The 16,808-nt window shown below is 45.6% G+C and overlaps 1 protein-coding gene across 2 annotated transcripts in view; it reads right to left on the reverse strand.

Moving 5' to 3' along the window:
- The window catches only part of SNAP25 (synaptosome associated protein 25), a 64,007-nt gene extending 52,014 nt beyond the window's left edge, over nucleotides 1-11,993 (reverse strand). The window contains exon 1 of one of the 2 annotated variants that reach the window (XM_068153179.1): nucleotides 11,841-11,993. The gene's annotated coding sequence lies outside the window, so the exon portion shown is untranslated. The remainder of the gene's footprint in view (nucleotides 1-11,840) is intronic. The other variant, XM_068153178.1, reaches the window with a different exon arrangement.
- Nucleotides 11,994-16,808: the final 4,815 nt, after the last annotated feature.

Consider the following 16,808-nt stretch of genomic DNA (forward strand, 5'->3'; position numbering starts at 1 on the left):
TAGGATAATGAGAAAGAAATCCTTAAATCTTAGTATACTTTCTCTCCACCTCTGCCTTCATCCTGGGCTCAACTTTACTCCTGAGTTCTCTACCTTATTCCCCCAAGTGGTGCAGATTGGTGAGAAATGAGGACTATGATCACTTCATCAAATGTCTTCTCCACTCCTTCCTCCTCAGGTAGAGGACTCCTCACACTTTTTTCCTGCTCCAGTGTGGGATCCCTCCCACAGGAGACAGTTCTCCATTAATTTCTCCAACCTGAGTCCTTCCCACAGTTAACGGTTCTTCACAAATAGCTCTGCTGTGGGTCCCTTCCACAAGGTACAGTCCTTCAGGAACAGACTGCTCCAGCATGGATCCCCCATGGGGTCATAGGTTCTGCCAGAAAAACTGCTCAAGTATAGGCTTTTCTCTACAAAGGTGCACAGGTCCTATCAGGAGATTTTTACAGTGCGGGGTTCCCATGAGGTGACACACTTCCTTGGGCATCCACCTGCTCTTATGTGGAGTATTCCATGGGCTGCAGATGGGTATCTCCACCATCATTAACCTCCACATGCTGCAGGGGGACAGCATACCTCATGATGGTCCTCACCACAGGCTGCAGGAGAATCTCTGCACTGGCAATGGGAACACCTCTGAAAACCCCTACTTCACTGACCCTGGTGTCTCAGAGGTGATTTTTTCACATATTCTGAGTCCTTACTCCAGTTGCATTTGTGCAGGGCTTTTTTCCCCATCTTAAATAGGTCATTTATGGTGGTAGCAAAGGTGCTTCCACTGTTGCTAACTGGCTTGGCCTTGGCCAGTGGAAGTCCATCTTGGAGCCAGCTGGCATTGGATATGCCAGGCACAGAGGAAGCTTCTAGCAGCTTCTCACAGAAGCCACCACTGTAGCAGTCCCTGCTACCAATATTTTGCCATGCAAACCCAATACATAGCCACATTTATTTGAGCGCTCTTGTGAGCTACTTTGTTCTGATCATTGTATAGCAGCCCAGGAGACATTTAATTGTATCTTCCGCTTCTGGACAGCTTGTCCTGAGCAAAGCAGTGAACTGTGAGACACGATCTTCAAAATGGCTGTGACTTCTTTCCTTTCTCTCCTTCACTCTGGCCAATAAAACCATTCATCTGAGCAAATGCTTGCAAACACGAGCACGGTGTTCACAAATCCCATCTCACAGTGGGATCTCTTCACTTCTGGTGATACCCTTTTTATAGTCCACTGCTTCCATTCTGTCTCATGTCTTTAGCTGTGAGGCTGTAATTTCACTCCCATCTGGTGCTATTAATTTGCACTGATAACTTCATGTATCTTCTAAAACAGGTTTCTATTTAGAAAAGAGTGCCTTTTTTAGGCTTTCTAGCTAAAAGAAAAAAGTCTGGCTTCTGCCTTGTGATATCACAAACACCAGTTTGCTTTTATTTCCAATCTAAGCACTGCAGAGCTAGTAGTGCATGTCTCAAAAAACACAGTGAGCAGGTATCACCTGCTAGTGTTTTGCTCTGCTATTTGTCTCTGAAACACTAACTACAAGTGAACAGTTCTCACAAGTACTGCCACCCTGGTGTCTTAGCATGTATGTTACAGGCTGCTCAGAGAGGTGGTGGAGTCTCCTTCTCTGGAGATGTTCAAAACCCACCTGGTTGTGTTCCTGTGCCACTTGATCTAGACAAACCTGCTTTGGCAGAGGTGTGGGCTAGACGGTCCCCAAAGGTCCCTTATGACCACTATCTTTGTGTGATTCTATGATCCTTAAGACTTCATTGTGGCTAAACCCTGACTAGTTCTTAATCTTCCCATTTCTAGCAGAGGCTGGTATGCAATTTGCCTGCACAAAATGATGATGATGCATCTGTGCTTCCTCTAGATATTATGCCAAGCTCTATGCCTGCATGTGAATACCACACCTCTGCTTCCCTCCCTAAGGTCTGTCCTTCCTCTCTCTGGCATCAGGACAAAGGAGGAAGAGGATGACAACCTGCAGCCAAGTCTTTCCCCTCCCCATACATGCCTGCAGCTGGCACTCAAGAATCAGTCAGACCTGGGGTTATTAAGCAGCTAAGATGGCTCTGGATCATCATTTGCCTGTCAGAAAGATTGGCATTTGAAGAAAGTAGCCAGCAGAGAAGTTTAAAGTAAAGGCAAATAAACACTGGAGTGTGAGCTTGGGGTGTGTTGCCTACTGATCAGAGATTCTCTTTCCCAATCTTTAACAGTGGTTTACAAAGCTGTCCGTTAGGGTCTGTGCCCACCAAGTTTCTTATTGAAAGAAGTAGAAGTTAGGTTAATCTAAACTGTCCAAGAAATTAAAAGTAAGGTACTCTGCACCTCCTCTGCATTTTAAAATGCAGAGATTGAACAAAAAGGATGCAGACTGGATATCAGGAGCAAGGATGTTTTATAATCTAACAACTTGGACACTTTTGAGATGCTGCTACCAAAAGCTTGAGTATTGAAGTTTACTTTGCAAGTCTAGGTAATTGTCATTAGCATGCTGATAGGGAATGGTCAGAAGAAATACTCAAAAAGCTTATCCTGTCCTTTCTCTTATTTTAGTCTGCCTGGCTTTTGCCTTTTTATTTTGTTGTTGGTTTGTTTGTTTTTTATGTTATTTTTTTTTCACTCCCCTAGTTATTTTCTTCTCTTTTCTGTTTTCTTTTCTGCTTCCTCAGCCTTTGTAGTACAGTGAATCATTGTTTGCTTAAGATACAAGTAACTCTTCTAAGCCCAAGATTTGGCCTACAGTGTTTGACAGGAATGGAAAGTGTGGCTGAATTTCAAAGGGTCTCTGACTTTATAAGGGAAGTAGATTATTTTGAGAAAGATTATGGCTGCAGGGATGAGTGGAAGAGCTCTTTGTCTGGAGAGCAGATGAGCATACAGCACATTTCTTGGAAATGTCACCACTAAAATAGGCTAGACCACAAAAGGAAGGTAAAGAAATTCCAATATGTAAACAACTCTGGAGTCTCACATTCTGTGGTCAAAGGTCTAATCTCTGGCATCACAGAGTTTGTCCTGAGCATTGCATCACTGTCTTATCTCTCCACCTGCCAGGCAGGGAAATCTTTTAAAGGCTTTGTGCGTAACCTCCTAAGTGCAAGGAAAGGCTTTCTGGGGGCAAGGAAGGGGCAGCAATATAATGGGATCATGATTGGAGAAGAACAGAGCATGCCAGCATATGAATATTAAAGAGGAAAGCAAGTGCCATTCCATAAAGGAATAGGAGCAACCATAGGAAACTCACAGTAGGGCAGCAGCAGAGCTGCTCATTAATCTAAGCAGCAGTTTAATAACTGCAGATAAACAGCTGCAGCCACAATTATAAGAAAAATAAAAATTGGATTTTGCTGTTCAATTAAAAATCATATACTGCCACATTCTTTACCATGGGCAGTATTTGAAGGCAAGACTAGGTAATTGTACTGCTGGAAAAGCAGTTAATATAAAGGAGTCCTGTAGCCTGTGGGATGTTCTGTCTCACAAGGGGTTCAGCTTGCTCATGGGTAACCTCTTCTGACTTCTGACTCAATGAATCCCTCAAAAGAAAGGGAAGTACTGGGGTCCTTGTAACTGAGAGTGCTTATGTAGCCAGGATCTAGGACTTAGCTCTTCATCTCCACCTGCACTGTGTTCCTGTTTACCTATTCTTTCCTCTTTTATGTCTGTGTTCTGAGGGGCCCATTGCATGTGCCTTTACTGTCCATTAGCAGCACGCTGAGACCCTGTCCTGAACAGGGCTGAAAGAAGTCTTTTCTTGCATCTCCTACTCTTGGGAGGGTGGCTTCCCTCAGAGCATTTGGGGAATAGGGGAGAGGAGAAAGCTGACACTGGCTGAGGTGAGGTGGAACGGGGAAGAGACCCCAAACTCCAAGAAACCAAAAGGCAGTACAGTTAATGAGGCCTCCAGAGGACAAGGGGTGTTCCAAGGCTCTTCTGTCACATGCTACCATGTATCAGCCTGCTTAATAGTATAACATTAAGTGCCCTGGGCACTAATCTGGAAATTGGGGTACTATGGTAGTTAACATTTTTCTGTGATATTCTCAGATTCTTGCATTCTTGTCAGTCTGTTAGAAATACCTACCAGTTCTTGTTTACCAGGCTTAGCAAACAGTCTTCAGAGCCTTCATGTTACTCCAGGAGCACCTGTTTTGTACTGTAGAGAACAGTTAAGAAAAAGGGACCTAGACAATGCAATGATTTTTAAATGCCTTGCTAATATTGAAAATGTGAGAGCTGCAGATGGCTCTTGTGTTTCATTACAGAACTGGTCTAGAGCATTTTTTATTGTACTTAGTGCATTCTACATGCCTCGAGGTTTTTTTCCACTGTCTCTTTCTTGATGTGCTCGTCTCTAAAATGAACTAAACTGACATGCCTCCAGCACAGCAGAGAGCCATCCAGAACTTGCTATTTTTTTCCCCCCTCTCTTTTATTTTATTCTTTAAATAAGAAAAACCTCTTAGGAAAATAAGACTTGAAGAGACATGCTGCCTTACCAAGTCCAGTCTCTTATGACCACCAACAGCTATGTCGTGAATTTACCAAGCACCATCTTAAAACCCTTTGCTGCTGTTGGTTTTCCAAGGCCTTTCACTCACCCTGTTGGTATTTTTAGGATCTGCAGAAATAGGTACCATATATCCAAGAATATATTTTTAATAGCAAAAAAAAAATGGAGCAAATACTTCAAAATGCAAGGCAGCCAGTACACATCTCCATAGAGCTAAGCAAATAAAACAAATGCTTCTCTGGGGAGAACGGCTGTTAGAAGTCAGTGGTGAATTGCAATTCAATCGGGTTCACATACCTTAGTTTGTTTCTTCAGGGCTTTTCACTTATTTGAGTGTCACTTGGGTGAATACTCTCCAAAAAAATAAAGGTTAGGCTGAAATACTCAAACAGTCACAAAGTGTATCCAGATTCTATATTCATCTGTCATGTTATTGGTTTGGAGCTAGCACTGTTGAAAGAGGGCTCAGGCCCACTCTCACCCTGCAGCTTAACACAGCTCTGGCAAAACGCATGGCTTTGGCAAACTCATTGTCCTGTCTAATGCCTAGCCACAAAAGCACAATCAAATGCATGGCAATTTTATCTACTGTCCACTCTGAAATTACTGTATTTTCTTCTATTGTCAATGTAATGTTGGTAATCTGGGTTTATACGGCACCTTCAAGCCAAGCCTTTTACAAACCTAAGAGGAATAATCATGTGTAACACTCCTTTGGATGATAAGTAAATGATAATAACCTGTGTTGGGAGAATGAGGCATTTTAGGGGTAACAATGTCTAGGTCACAAACCCCAGGTATGGAGACTGCTATACCCTAATGTACATGATACTATCTTTCCGAAAGTACAGGATACTTGTCCTACGTGTGAAAGTGAGGAATGCAAAGTAGGAAGTTATTTTAATCTCAGCTCTTTCTTCTGTGGATGGAGGCAACTGAGGCACTTGACAAAGGTTACATTTATTTAGTGTGTGTGTGAGATACTTGCACCTGAATCTAAATATTCTGGGTACAATCCCTGTGTTTTAATCACTAAACCAAAATGTCTGAAGCTAAAGTAGCTGTTACTGAACATCTATAGTCCTATAAATTGCAATATATTTTTTTACTGTTTTCTGCAAGAACAAATTATTCCTAAAAGAGATGTCTGTGCCTAATAAATAGACAGCAGAAATTTCTCTCCTAACAACGTCACTCGCCTGTGGTCAGTGCTGCTCAGCACAGACCACCCTTAACCTGGAGCAGTGTGTGCCCATGTGTACAACCATGGTGCAGAGATGTACCAGGCAGGAGCAGTGGTGGGCTGAACGAAACAGCAATTCCCTGATGCCTGCAGAAATGGGAGCTTATCTAAACCCTTTTAAGGCAACCAGTGAGGTGTCTGAGGATGTGAACGAGGACCAGAGTGAACCAAATAACATTAACAAGGAAGGGAGAATGAAACTTTAGTTTGTATTTAAAGCATGGTGAAGCTAATTTTAGTACCTTTTCTTTAAAAAGATGCTTAAATATGCACAGAAGACTTCTGTTCCTCTTTCAAAGACAAAATCAGTGAATAGGAACACTATTTTGACAGATCAGTTCTTTTGAAGGAGTATACTTCTGTTTCATGACATTTTTTAGAGTAGCTGGAGAAAATATATTTACCTCTGTAGGGCAGATCAATGAACTGGCATCTGCACCGTTCCACTGTGAGATATAACTTCCAGAAAAGGGGAAGGCACTGAAGGAACAATTTTCACGTCTTCCAAATAAGTGGAAAAAATAAATTCCCTCTTCTGGTACAACTGTATTGCAATCCAGAAACAAAATTCCTCTTGTTCAGTTGGAAAGACATTATAAAAAATAAACATGCTACAATAAACACTAGCTGTGATGTGATCAGAGCCTTTAGTTTTTAACTCACTCCACACCAGTCTTCTAGTCTCTTTGACAGGCTAGTGACTGTGAAAACCTTTGGAGATTTGCTGCCTGGGCTCTTCAGAAAGGATGTGATACTGAGGAAAGGTGGATTGGAACCAATCAGTATGAAATTACACACATGCCCTACCAAGCACTCTGCAGTGCCTTTGTAAGTGTTCCTCCCCATTAATTGGTCAGGTCTGAGTAAGAAAAAGCAAATCTTGCTTTAATTTCAAAAATCATCTACATGAAGCTTCCTTTTGTCATGTCTAGGATGGAAATTTTAGTTGTGTAGCACTGACACAGGCTGTGATAACGATTGGTTTGTTCACCGTTTCTAGCAGTAAACTCTGGTACAATAACTGTCATGATAAAGGCACAAAGGAAACTATAATTACATAAAAAATGGGTAAGAGCAGTTCTCTTGCTGTTTCAGAAATGTGTACAGTGAGGCTTGACTTTGCTTCTGATGTTTTATACTTCTACTCTACCAATAATATATCTGAGTAGTCAAATGTTAAAAAAAAACCAAACAAAAAAGTACTTTACAAAGCTTGGTGAAAGCATAATTTCCCTATATATTTATTGAAACACAGGAAAAATTCATTCTACTTCCCAATCTGAATGAAAAATTAATGGCTACTGCTAAGAAGTGCAGTCTGTGAAATCAAGATGTACCTGCAAGTGTAGGTTTCATCTTGTTACAAATCTGTTTATACAGCTCAGTCTTTCCAGTGTGCCTCCAGGAAAAAAATCAGCTGTGTCCTGTGTTTCACACCACAGAAAAAGTTCTGCTGGTGCTCTGTGCCAGCAGAGTGCAGCAGAACCCAAGTTGAAATACAGCCATATCATGCAATATTCCTCCTCTGCTGCTTCATCATTGCTTACTGTCACCATTTCTGAGGCAGATTAACTGTGGGAACCTTGTCTGTGAGACTCTGTGGCAATGAAACCAGGCTGGCAAAAATTAGGGGTTGCGGAAGATAGCATTTCAAGCTGCTTCTACTTAGAGAAAATCCTGCTCCATCAGCAAGTGTGGCAGCTTCTGGTTTAAAATGTGAGTGATGAACCCCAGCTCCAGAGTTCATCATCTTGCCATGTAGCACAGCACTGATTTATGCTAATTCACACTAATTTACAATGTGGCCCAATAGTAAGTGAAATCCCATTTTAAAAAGTTAAATAGAGTATTGTTAGCTCTAAAAAAACCCAACCAAAACCTTCTTTTGTTCTTTTAAATAGCTAGACAGAACATGTTTAACTTTCAGCTTTCAAAGGCCAGGAAGAGGCATGATTAATTACTTAATATCTCACTCTTCTCCTCCCTGTGCTTGCATTAGAATTCAGCTTTTAACCAGTGGCCAAGATAAGATCTCCTGTCTTTCATTATATAAAAAAAAAAACAAAACCCCAAACACCAAACACCACAACCAACGAGTTCTAATGCAATGATTCTCTTTAGAACTACAGCATGGCAGCATATTTCTGAGGGGACATGTACACAGTACCTATTATGCTTTGAAAAACCTAACCTGCCCCATGTTTCCTTTGTCCTAAGCCCCACAAAATGATGTGCAGGGTTTTGTCTTGGACTGCAGAGTTGATCAATGTGCATTCATTGCTGGGAGTGGAAACCTCTCCATGCCCTCCACTCATCTCTAGCAGCACACAGCCAGAATGGGGAGCTTATTCAGAGCACCATGCAAAGTCTACCTCACCAATGGAAGATTAGACTCCTTGGAATTATCAGAGTCAGAAGTCCATGCCCATCTGCCTTCACATCAGGATCATAATAATTTGCCCAAGGTTCTTTCATCATGATCTTCAACAGTAGTCAAAAGAAGATTATAGGTGAGAATGAAGATGTGGTGATAGGGAAATAAAAAGTGAACAAATTGAAGGATGGAAAGGCAAAGCTAGATTTCCAGCTAAACTGGAAAGTGGTTCAAACACTTCCTCAAGGCCGTTCAAATCTGCTTTTAAGGCTCTCATCAGCCACAGGGCCATCAAAAAGCAGAAGAAAAAACTATTCTGAGCCTATGAAGTTGACTTTGTGCTTTCTGGAAAGGAAAATCCTTGACAATTCAATGGGATGTGGGAGAGGATATTAAAAGCTATCATCTGATGAGAGGCAGATTTTGCTGGTGGGAGCACGTGTCTAAGTGTTTGTGGAGGGAGTAACACAAGGGTGACAGACAAGAACTAGGAATATAATGTGTGTTTCGAAGAAGTGCTTGTTGCAATACAATGCAGCAATCTAAATCTACAAGGTCAGGGATGAAAGTCAGAATTTATTGAGGCTAAGGACAGAGATCTCATTTGGGGTTCAAAAGTAATGACCTAAAAAGGCATAACTCTTCTTTGACAACCAATGGCCTTGACAAACTGTACCCAGCACTCTCAGGAGTAGAGATGTGAGCCTTGGTGCCCATTTCCTAAAGGTATTTGTGATCTGCCTCAGATCTGCATCCTGCTGCAGCTCTCAAGCAATGAATTCTTCTCTGTCTTAGATGCTCTAAAACACTTGAACAAGTTTATTGTTACCAATTGCCTGGCACTTGTCCAGCCCAAAGGTGACTGCATTGGTAATGGTGGATGAAACCTCACAGGCAGAAAAATCCCAGTGAAGGCTGCAAAATCAGTCTACATTTGTGGCTTTTACATATCTCATAACCCCAGAAATCATGGAAATGAATGTGAGTGTGTATATATATACAGATGAAAGTACTGTGCCTGTATTAGAACAAGTTATGACAGAGATTCAGGAACAATATGAGAAGAAGAGTACTTGTATGACAAGCCAAAGCAAAGGGAAACCAGTTTCTTCTCTTTGTAGGCCCTATAGACATGAGAGGAAATTGTTAACAAGGCAAGCTCTATGCTGTGCCATATGCTTTCCATTTTAACCTGAGGAGTTGCTACGTGTGCAGAAGCTGTGGCCACATGACACGTGGGTATAAAAAACTGCTGAGTTTGTTCATGCTCACAGGGAAGTATTTTGTTCTGTTACTTTGCTCAGTGAAAGCAGTGCAAGCGTTAGGTAGAGATGCTGCTTTATTTGGCTTAGCACTTTAACCTTGCTACGAGTTGCTGTACCTAAAGCATACGGAGACAAATGAAAGCTTTGCACTGACCTGAACAGCAGCTCCCACCTCCAGTGCAATAAATCTGCAAGTTGGAGCTGCATCTCATTAGATGGATTTTGAAGGTTCAATACTATCTAGATTCTGCAGTTTGTGCCTGATGGCACAAAGCCTGGTTCTGAGTGCTCCTGTTAATTCCACTCTAATGTTCTAGTTAGTTGTAGAAGGAAAGTTAAGCTGCATTTATTTGAGCATTATTATTTATCTGCATTTTGTTTTGTAACACGCTGGGTTTCTTCTATTCCTCTCTACCTCAGAGGTAACCTCAAACTCTTGCTTTTGCAGATTAGGATTGACTGCACCTTTAGTTTGATCACTTCCGTTGTCTTTTTTGGCTCTCATCCTGGGTATCAAAATCTTCAGTTCAGCTGACCCCTTGTGCACTATGCAGAAGCAAGAGAAAACTGCTGCTGCTTTTTCCCCACACTGGTGGTTTTGCCTGTGATGCAGGCACGTGCAGGGAGATGGGGGGCCCAGGAGAGAGTTGCTTCCCCAGGTGTACCCGCTAGAGAGTTGCTCGCTGGCCAGAGCTTGAATGGTGTGTGGAGTGGAGGACAGGCATGTCCTTGCAGATGCTGCAGCCAGGGTTGGCAGCAGCCAGGTACAGTTTGTGAGGCTGCTCTGCCACCCCCGGGCTGTGCCGCAGACCGGCCCTCCTTCCACCTCCCCCCCTCGCCTCGCCTCCCCACTGCTCCCCCGCCGCTTACAGCTGGGAACGAAACCAGCAGCAATTATTCAAGCCAAGCACGTAAATCTGGCAGATCCCGCGACCCCAGTTTGACGCAGCTACGCAGCACAGTGTCTGGCCGTGCAGTCCGATCCCCACTTCTCCCTTCTCCCCTTGTTTATTCGCCGTGCACGGATCAGCGAAGTCACTAACTTCACCAGCAATAAGCCGCACCGAGGGGTTTGCAGAGTCTGGAGAGTGGGAAGGACACCGGAGGGAGAATCGCCAGAGCCGAGAGAGAAGGGATTTGCCCGGCCGTGATGGGGCAGCCCAGGCAGCGCGTTACGTAAGGCATCGGGCTCCGCAGCGCGGCCGCGAAGGGACCGAATAGACCTCAGCCCCCACCACGGTTTGGGGAGCGCTCGACACTGGACCCCGCAGCACACTGTGCCCGAGACGCCACAGAGAGTGAGCGCCAGGGGCCTGGAGGGCAGGAAAGCCCCGAGGGGCTGCCGCTCATTCCCGTGGGCAATGCCCGGCATCGAAGGGACTCCGCGGGCTAGGCATTACGTAACCTCCACCCTTCCCTTCACACAAATACCTCTGCACCCACGAAAGGGCAGGGAGAGAGGCCAAAGTGCTAAATGCCGATTAACTGCAGGAACTGAAGTTATTTTCCCGTTTTACTATTTTCTCCCTCTCCGCGTTCTGAGTTGCCGGGGAACCCCATACGACCACAGCAATTCCTGCCAGTGGTCCTGTCCTGCAAGCGAGTTCTCCGCCCTTTCCAATCGAGAAAGGCGCTTCCCGTGCGCTATGGCGGGGTCTCGCCGAAAAAGGACAGCCCGGGAGGGTGAGGCGCGGAGCTGCAGGGCGCTGCAGCACGCCCGCCTCCGCGGCGTGGCCAGCCCTGTACGTCCCCAGCGGTCACGGCCGCACTGGGGGCACCACGTAGAGCTCCGCGCGATGCTGAACCCCTGTCCGCGGTGTTGCCCTCCTTAGGGGATGCTGAACCCCCTTCCTCCTGTGCTTCCCGACTTACCGGGGTTCTGAACCCCCTCCCCGAGGTGCTGCCCCACCTCCTAGGTGTTGCCCGACGAGCTTTGCCCGACGAGCTTTGCCCGCTAAAGAGAGACTTGGCCGCTCTCCGCGGTGCTGAATCTCCCTCTGTCCGTGGTGCTGAAGCGCCGCTGCAGCCCGGCGCGGTGCGGCGCGGGAAGGGCGCTGCAGTGCCCCGGGCGGCAGCAGCCCAATCCGGCCAAGCAGGACAGAGCGGCCGCGGACCACTCTTCCTGCACCCAGAGGGGAATGGCGCTGGTTCCCCTTCTCCTTCGACCTTGACTGGGCTTCCCTTCTCCTCCAGCCTCCTGCCACCCAAAAGAGCTTGGCTTGGCAGAGAAGCAGACCCGGCTTCCTCCCCGGCTCCTGCCAGGGGAGGAATTGCAACCCTCTTCTTGCCCTCCTCCATTTCTGTAGTAGCCCAGAGCCTGGAGACAAAACGCCAAACAGGTCCCTCTTCAAATATATCCATTTTTCATTTCCTTTTCATTTAGACCACTTCCTTCCCCCGTCCAGCCAGCCCCCCGGTGGTCTCCCACCCTTACCTGGGTTATGGAGCGCTGCGCCGGGCCGCGGCTGCGGGGTCGGTAGATCGGTGCCGCAGCTGGGAGGCAAGGACAGCCGCTGCTGACCTCCCCGGGTCTGCTTCTTCAATGGACCAGGAGCCGTGCCCTCATCAAAGATGGCCGTCCGCTCCTACGTCAGCAGCTTTTAATAGACCTCCCCGGAAAGGGGGGGGGGGGGGGGGGGGGGGGGAGAAGGAGGGGGGAGAAGGGGGGGGGGAGAGGGAGGCGGGAGCGGGAGGGAGACCGAGCGAGCCGGGCGGGCTTGAGTCATCGCCGCCGTTGCACTGCTCCGCGCACCGCAGACCGCCGATGAGGCGGCCCCTCCGCCTCTCCGCATCCACCCCTCCGCAACCGCCTCTCCGCGGCCTCCCTGGGGAGGTGCCCTGAGGGGCGCAGCACCAGTGGGCCGAGGCTGGGACTGGGGGCTGAGCGCGACTGCGGGTGAATCGCCTGGGGAGGGGGGGAAGGGGGCCTCCTGAAGCAGCGATTTCCTCCGCCAAAGGGGTGGTCCGAAGAGGGTATCCCTCTGAAGTCCCCGGTACTCCATATATGGCCAATCTACGTGAGCTTCTATTTTTATGTGTGAATTCTTCCTTCTCTCTCTTGTTATTTCTTAGAACATCCTGCCAGGGGTCTGGGTGTGTTAATCTGATTATTCCCCCTCTCCTCCTTCCTTCCCACCCCTCCAACCTCCCTCCTAAGCAAGAGCAGCCAAACACGGAAATTCATGGTTAACGACGTGTGTTGGTAACTGATCATTTGAGGGACGGGCTCAAAGATGAGAGAGAGAGACATTTTAAAAAATAAATAAAAAATCCTGGGCATGTATGTGCATACACACAGCAGAGTGAGCACATCCCATTGCTGCCAAGGAGGAACGCAGTAACTCTGTTCCAGGAAAGAGTCTGCTTTACTTATCTTGGATTAATTAAAATATTCATTCAGAGTGTACCTAATTTGAAGCAAATGGAGCTGTCTCCAGTGTGAGGTCTAATGGGCAGGAAATCCTTTCATTTTGTACAAATGCATTTCTGTGAAATTCATCTTTTAATGGGGATTTTAATGAAAGATGGGGATTGTATCTGAAGTGCGACACTCTTTCATAACCTCAGTCGTCCCTGCCTTCTCATTCCACAAGCCTTCATGTCCTCATTTATGGAACCATCCAGACCTACAGATGATCAGCAAAGCCTCCCTTTTCCCTGTTTGTACCTCTCTTGTGAGCAATAACTAGGCACTGTCTGTTTTTAACTCTGACACCACACGTACAAGCTTTTCCAGTGGCTTTGCGAATGACACAGAATCAAAACATCCATCCCACATTAGCGATAATTCTACCCTCATCATATTATTCCCTCCCCCCCGCCCCCCTTTTGCCATGGCAGGGAAAACCAGAAGAGAGGGAAGGCAATGCAGCTGTATTTTGGAATGCGTTCATCTCGTGTTATGGTTGTGTGGGGGTGGGGAGGGAGGAGGAGGAGAGAGAAAGCGCGGGCGAGAAGGAGAAAGAATTGCGGGTGATTCCTCCTCCCCTGCTCCGTAGTTCCCCACCGAAAAACGTGACTGTGGATCGTGCTTTGCAATTCTCACCCTCTCCTGCAAAAATACATCCTTCAGTCTCATTTGGAAGGCAGCAGTCAAAAGTTTGCTAAATATATGACAAAGGAATTCTCAGACAAGAGGGGCTCTCTGATGCATTAGACTATCTAATGAACTGTGCACACAGAAACCACAGGAGAGAACCTATCAGGTTTAAGGGCAGTAAATACAGAACTAACAGTACAAGATCAACACTGTGCAGACACAGACACATGCACTCTCCCTGCCAGGTGAGGGATCTAGAACAGCAGCCTGATCAGCAAACAGATTTAGCATCTTAAATGGCAGTTTGAGAAAGCAAATCTTTCCCAGCCAGCTGATGCATGGGCTAATAGTACTCAGTTCTTCGGTTAGGTAGGCACTGCAGATGGCAAGAGGAATCCCAGAGTGAGCCTGGGTCTGAAATCCAGGCTGGCCATGTGCACACACTCTGCAATTTCACAGAAAGTTAAAAAGACATTTTCAGTCAGACAGCTTGTCTGATAGGTGGTTTTGAAATGAAGCATGGTTTTCAAGAGAGCAATACTAGTACTGATTAATAATTCATATTAACAGTAGATAAGGGAAGCAAAAGCAAAATTCTGAAGTGTTGTTTTGACTAAGCTACCAGTACAGCAAAATGCTGGGAGTGTTTGGATTCAGCCCAAGAACGCCTTTGGGAAGAATTTCAGTTCATTGGATACCAGCAGGGATGAATTTGGCTCCTGGTATCAAAAGCCAGGGAGGAAAATTCAGTGAAGCCAAAGTAAAATGCAGCATAACTTAGAGAAAGAGGAATAAGGGATGGTAAAAGGAAGAGAGAGGAGGGAGGGAGGGAGTGGGAGGAGGATGAAAGGTATGTTTCCAGCAAGAAAACTGGGTTCAGTTTAAGGTTTATTTTCAAGCTCTGCTGCAGCAGAAATTATATCTGTAATAAAATGATGTATTTTAATGAAACAACATAGTGCAGAATCATTAAATAGATAATGAGAATTGCCAATTAAGCTTAGGAGAAACAACTGCCTTGTTCTTATAGTTACTCTTATATTGACTGAGGGAAGGGATATATTCTGTGGCATTTGGGAACATGACGACTCTATCCCAGGAGTTGAGGGGGAAGGAGGGGGGATGAGGGGCAACGTTTGCACTGCAGCATGAGGATTTCTGTCACAATATGTGCTACTAAGCAGTTCTAGCAGATCCTCTAGCATTTTTGGAGGATGAGGAATTTATTGACTCTATCTGATAGTATTTAAACTCTCATTCCCCACTATGTACAGGAGAGCTGTGAGAAGTGAAGCCTAACAGTGAAGTAGGAGGAGCAAGAAAACTGGAATTTGGTCTAAGAATGATTCAGCTCCCTCCTAATTATTCAGGCAAATATTCAGCAAGCTGAACAACCAGTACCTGTGGGTACAGCTCATGAATAATGAGACAGGGAACATGCTTTCCTGTATGTGAGTGGCATGCTGTGGGTTCCCACATTACTGGCCAGCAGCGGGTGAAGGGAAGAGCCTGCAGCAGGTTAGCAAGGAGACAACAACAGCTCTTGTTTTGTCCACAGTTCAAGATCTGATTGCGGGCAGGGGAAGCTTTCTGGATGCTCACAGAATCACCCTCAGCATCCTCCACACACGCCTACGTGCTACAAAGCTGGGCTGTGAGAGTGAGTGAAATACCAAAATGCAGAGCAGTGCCACCAGGATCTGGATGTTAATTCCTGGGCTCTCTCGGAGTCTGCTGTACCACTAAGACCATCTCGGTTCCTTCAGACATTTCCGGTTTGTTCGGTTTGGTTTGGGTTTTTTCCAGCAGAGGGGGAAATACCTTGTTTATCCCAGCCCTGCTCATCTCTGCCCCAAGAATGTGACTGGAAAATAAACTGAACTAGGACAGAGAAAGCAAAAAAGAAAGGAATAAATGTACCTGCTTTGGTACTGAACACTTCACAGTCTCTCTGCTTTCTGCATTTTCCCAGGCTTAGATGCAAAGGCATGCCACAGTCTGTTTAGGGCTGTATAATCAGAATAGTTTGAGGATTGAGCCCTTTATGCTGAGCTCTTAATCATTTTATGTCATTCACTGCTGTTTATGTAACTACTAAATTCTGACCATCAGCAGCACTTGCATCTCTATGCCCCAGGCTGTTTCTGATTAAATATGAAGGAATAGCTAGGCCTAAGTTTTAATTTTCCCCTGCATTTTCAGGATCACTAGATGCACAGTTATGCTGTGGGCTTTTTTACGGACCTGCCCATGAAAGTATGCTCCAAGCCAAATTAAGATTCCTCTGGTCTTCTGTTGAAAAATAGAGAGATTGAAAGGAAGGTTTTAGACATAAATCCTTAGAAATTAGTCCCCAGCAATACCCTGATTACTCTCTTAGATGAGTGGAGTCAGGTCCCCAAGGTATTTTGGCACCTGATTCCTGAATAGCTGCTTAAACAGGGCTTAAATATTCAGTGAAACTGTGTCTCCACTGTTGACCCCACCTCCCCCTTCTTCAGATGGGTGCTTTTCCACAGCTACACAGTCCAGTTTGTGTCATTTCCAGCAATGACAGGTTTTGACATCTACAATCCAGTGTGTAAATGAGAAGTTGTCACAACATGAACGAATCTCTAGGCATTATAATCCAGCATGGAGGTGTGACTGGTCTGAGGTCTCCAGGAGCCCTGCCAATGGGAGTTTTAGGCCAAGATCAACTTCCATGAGAAAGAGGCTTTATGGTTATTTATTTATTTACTTGCTTATTTGTGAGTGTAACAGTAAGTCCCACTAGGCATGGAGAGGGTCACAAAGGTACTGGAGATGAAGGAAGGAAGAATAGGACCATTTGGTCTATATTTTATGGAAGAAAGGGGATATAGACACAGGTATACCTGTGTGCCTGTGACAGAGACAAGCAGGATTTCAACTGGAAAAAGTATCTTCTTAAACAATCATCAGTTTTGAATTCTCCTCCTGTACATGCATCTTAATTTAAGAGCAATTTCAAAATATGTCTAAAGGTTAAATGAAGAAAGGAAACAACTCTCGTGGAGAAGGACACAGGCTGAACTGAGAGGTGTGAGTGCCAAACTGTGGACAGAACTCCTGACTGCCATGCAAACCCAAAGACGCCTAAAGACATCAGGCATTTCTGTCTATCCCAGCATAGTCTTTCAGATGCATTTCTGGGTATTGGTGGCACCAGCTGGGTGAGGCCCATTTTGGTAAAGTTGTTACCCAGTGGGAGTTACATTCAAGTGTGGGAAAAACAGGGAAATGTCAGGCCCTTGGCACCCAGCTCAGACAGGCTCAGGCCATGGGCTTCAGAGCCAGACTCTCGAAACTCAGCTAGCTGAACTGTGATCAGGCAGGTGGCTG

This window comes from Melanerpes formicivorus, unplaced genomic scaffold (genome assembly GCF_026170545.1).
Source record: "Melanerpes formicivorus ecotype bairdi unplaced genomic scaffold, bMelFor1.0.p_v2 SCAF_25, whole genome shotgun sequence".
Taxonomy (NCBI): domain Eukaryota; kingdom Metazoa; phylum Chordata; class Aves; order Piciformes; family Picidae; genus Melanerpes; species Melanerpes formicivorus.